Genomic DNA, 4,652 nt, shown 5'->3' with positions numbered 1-4,652 from the left:
CAAACAGGTATTAAAAACCCAAAACCAGACACAAGCAGCATAAAGACAGCACAACTGCACAAAAACATAAGAGCACAGACACACAAGGGTCTAGAGACAAAAGTAACAAGTAATCAATCAATTTATATTTCGAAGGGAAACTCGAAGATTGTATGGAAAAAGCAATTGCCCGTCCAATTCTCAGCAGGACACCACCACTACCTCACTTCCTGCGGCACCTCCTTAGGGAAGGAATGCAGCAAGGTAGCTGCAGAGCACACTCCACCACGGGTTGGTTAAACGAGAATTGAGAACGAGAACAGGACAAAATCTACCCTAAACTCCCATATAATTTGAGCAAAAGCCTGGTGATTGTAGGTCAGCACCGAGACTGCATTATACCAGTGTGACATCATGCACAATACAAACCGCACAGATGACAGATGAACAGATACAACAAACGGCAAACTGGCACCATCTTGGAAAGACTTTGGACAGTTGGTTTACTGTGAAAGCACTCCACACTTGCAAATGGTCAAACCGTAAATAAGGCTTTAAAGCTTGGCAATCAGGAGAAGACACTTATCTAGGTGAGTGCTGAAGTTGTCAGACAAATGAGTTGCCATCAGAGAACAGAGCAGAAGGAAAACACCCAACTCGAAGCTGCACAACTGAAATGGCACACATAGCAAATGTCAAGTTAAGGTTGCTAACTACATGGAATTCTAAAGCATTTTGCACAGAATACGTATCCAACTATTAGAGAAAGAAACCGGTTATCCAACACTTCTCAGTTTCTGGTGAGAGATCCACAAGAAAGTTAGAGAACCGAGCAGACAGTATATAATGATCTTATATACAGCCTCAGTTGATAGATTTGTACTGGTAGATTCAAATCTTCAAGTTAGATCTTAACAGGCTGAGGCTTCTGAATAAATGTTAATGCTGTAAGGGCACAAGTCACTGACCAAGGACAAAGTTCAAAATCAAATTTTAAAGCAAAAGATAAAGAAATTACAATATAAAATGCAACGAAATACAATCCTAATTCTCCTAGTCCCATTACCAAAGCAAATGCTTCAGTATTCAAAGTATAGTTTAAGACCTTAAAAGATCAGGTTCTTGAAATGAAAGCATAAGAGCACAAGGAACAAAAGTGGCATAAATAGTCAAATATACTTCATGTACACAAAGCATCTCTTCAAAGCAACTTTAAAGCATTATAGCCGGACTTATAAAAGCACGCACACCTCCCCCCACAAAGCAAAAGGGAATAACCCTAATGACAGACAAATTGAATATGTAAAGGGTACAAAGGTGCATAAAAAGGCATGAACAGAAAGAGGCAAAAAAACATGTAAATGCAAAAGGTCAAAAGTCACTAAAGTGGCAGGCAAAATACAGGGAAAACCGTATAAAAACAAGGGCTTAGGCCGATGGGGCACAAATACCAAACAAAGCAGTATAAATACAAATGGCTTATGGACAAAGCTGATGTACCGTTGAAAACTCTACGAAAAAATTTGACTTGCACAAATGCAAGACTACAAGAGAAAAGGCTTCAAACAAAAACACAAGCACAACAGAAATGTGGAGTCTCCATAAAATGTTAAAACGTTTGAAACTAGCAGGACAATAAAACAAATAAAACAATTTAATTTGAAGCTTGGAAAAGTGTAAATAGTTAAAGTTTGATTTCTGTTGTAACCTGACAAATGAAACCTAAACAGTTACACAGCAAGTTTTTGGTTTTACGGGTCAAATCCTTGGAAATGGCAAAGAGATTGTAGACAACCACTAGACTTTAGTCAAGAAAAAAAACTTCACATTGGAACTGCATGAAGTGCAAATCTGATTGCCAGGTTTGATGCTGCATTTTCTTTACCGAAAAGGATTTAAAAGGATTATGAAATATTACATGACGCATAAGCGGAACAAACGGAGTTTGTTCAACAAGAGTTGAGATTGCACTTGACTTTCACGTTCGTACATCGCAAATTACCCATTTGTAATAAAAGATATAAATTCAGTTTGAAACTGGACACTTCTTACAACTTAAGGTAAATGTCTATAACATTTGGAAACAAGTAGTTTTTAAAAATACTGAATCATGGACAAAGCATATGATTCTGCGGTCTCAAATTGGCCACAAAGGGACAGTCAAGCGGATGCATTAAAAAAAAAATTATATATATATATATATATAAAAAACACAAGAGTAAAGTCTGAACAGACTCAATTTGAGAAAGCCAAAAATAGCTCAAATTGCCAGTCAAATGAAAGAAATAGACATTCTAAAATAAAACAAATAAACACTTAAAAACAGAAAAATAAAAACTTCTTATATCACTCAAACTGTAAACCAAAACCATTCAAGAGCTTTAGCTGGATGAGGTACCTTTTTGAGGGTTAACTGTGACAACTCAAAAAAAACAAACAAACACAAACCACACACAATCCTAAACATCACATATATTTGGATATACTTACATATACTATTATATATACACACTTCGGGTTACAAGTCCGACTCTCTAACCATTAGGCCATGACTGCCCCTACAGTTATTTAAAAAAAATAAAAATTAAAAAGGCTGAAAAAAACTTTTCCTTTTTCAGTGTGTTCAAAGTTCTATTACTCAATACCAGTAAGACTTGCAGTGATTGAATTAGTGGAAGCTTCGGCCATCAGGTTTTTTTTTTTAGGGAATGTGAAGTTTTCCTTTATAGGAAGTGGCCCTCTGCTTACCAGATCAGTCCTTTATGAGTCGGACAGGATAGATGACCACTCAGCTGGTCAACTGGAGGAGCTGTTGATCCATAGTGTAGGCTAAAAGTTGCTAAGGGAGTACATGTGACATTGACACCAATGACCACAAATAGAATGACCTATAAAAAAGGAAATTACATTAACAATTAGAAATATTAAATAGCATGATATTCTATATAAATAACAAATACAATGGTTGCTGTGCTATTAAATTACCTGCCACATCTGTTGAGGTTGAAACAGACATGGAAGGAACAGCAGGATCAGTGGATGCAGGTGCTGGTAAGTGCTCCTTACCTGCAGAGGATAGACCTAACGAAAGATTAAAATAATTAAACCATTATAAAAGTTAGCAATGTTATGTCATATTAGAAGGTAATGCAACGGTTACATAAAAAAAATAATAAAAATAAAAAATAAAACACCTCACGAAAGGCATGGTTACCCATATAACTATATTGATTGTTGAAAACTCACCTGCTGTATCATCAGCTGTAGCACTAGCATTTGGGGCTGGCGGCATTGGTTGTGCCCCACCTCCAAAATATTTCAACAAAGCTCCTAGGGGATGTTCATAAGAATATAGTTAATGGAACAGAATGTTATTGTAACAAACACAGCAAGCCATCTGTACACAAAATCTTAATCTATAGCTAAGTGAGGTACTATGATATCGGAATAGAAGTGAAGTGTGGCCAAGTATGGTGACCCATACTCCGAATTTGTGCTCTGCGTTTAACCCATCCAAGTGCACACACACACCATGAAAACACACCCAGAGCAATAGCCAGCCATATTGCTGCTGCGCCCGAAGAGCAGTTGGGGGTTCGGTGCCTTGCTCAAGAGTCTCACCTTAGTCGTGGTATTGAGGGTGGAAAAGCGCTGGTTATTCACTCCTTAACATACCTTTATCTTGCCGTTTTCTCTTCCTCTTTTTATTCCCTGAACCAGGTGGTCCTTTGACGGTTTTGCTGCAATGCTGCTGCCTCTTCCATAATCAGTCTGACTGTGCTTGCATCCAGCTGCAGCCCGTTAGTAAAATATTTCCCTTTGATTTAATATTGCGTTTTTGCATAATTACCATCAACCATGTCCATTAACAATACATAATTTAAAGAAATGTGCTCTTGGGGGCCCCCTGGTGGCCACAGGGGCCCCAAGCAGCTGCTTAGTTTTTTGGTTCTGCTCCTCACCAAATACACAATATTGGTTAATCAGAGGCTGGTGGGGAACATGGCTCAACCGAGAATATAAAACAATATGCACAAATTTAGACAAAACAAAGCGGACATTCAAGCAGTTGACAATTTCCTGAAGAAAGCTCTCCACATTCCCAGAGATCAAATGAGGTGAGAAGAACTCATTAGGATTGAGACTTACCTAGATGAGTGCTGAAGTTGTCTGTGATAAGGACAGTCGGGTGGGGAAGGATGTGTAAATCAAAGAACAGGACAACAGCACATCCAACTTAACATTTACTTTGGCTCCTAGGTGAGGTAAAGTTGATATTTTCAGGTTGATGTTAACTACATGAAAATCAAAAGATTGTTGCATATACACAATAGATTTTGGTGATTACTGGAGAAATTAATGAAACCTGCCGTTTGTGTCCTCTTGTCAAGTCCTGGTCAGTCAAACCCAGGATGTGCAACATCTGGAATAAATCCAGCATTAGGACTCTGGAATTGCCAGACATCTGTGAATTGGAAGGTGGGGCTACAAGATCTATATGACTGTCCCCTGGATTATTCCTGCTGAACATGCAGGCAAACAGCAATGTGCCTAGAAAAGCATTAATATTAGTGTAGTCAAGGAACTGCAATATTGTGCCTTTTCTGCACCCTTGTTCCAAGAATATTTGCTGGTAGACCCTTAGGTCTTCACAGAGGTTTGTTCACAAACAC

The 4,652-nt window shown here is 38.2% G+C and overlaps 1 long non-coding RNA gene across 2 annotated transcripts; it reads right to left on the bottom strand.

The window, feature by feature from the left end:
* Positions 1–2,656: 2,656 nt before the first annotated feature.
* On the bottom strand, positions 2,657–4,230 carry LOC107718805 (uncharacterized). 2 transcript variants are annotated; one of them, XR_001637453.1, is made up of 3 exons: positions 4,129–4,230; positions 2,965–3,045; positions 2,657–2,867 (listed from the first exon to the last, which is right to left on the bottom strand). It is a non-coding gene; the product is annotated as an uncharacterized LOC107718805 (long non-coding RNA). The 2 variants fall into 2 exon arrangements; XR_001637454.1 differs by having other exon boundaries at positions 2,657–2,818.
* Between the last annotated feature and the right edge of the window lie 422 nt (positions 4,231–4,652).

The sequence above is a fragment of the Sinocyclocheilus rhinocerous genome, unplaced genomic scaffold, assembly GCF_001515625.1.
Source record: "Sinocyclocheilus rhinocerous isolate Xijiao unplaced genomic scaffold, SAMN03320098_v1.1 scaffold4529, whole genome shotgun sequence".
NCBI lineage: Eukaryota > Metazoa > Chordata > Actinopteri > Cypriniformes > Cyprinidae > Sinocyclocheilus > Sinocyclocheilus rhinocerous.
The sequence above is the reverse complement of the archived record's forward strand: the minus strand, read 5'-3'. Positions and strand labels throughout refer to the sequence as shown.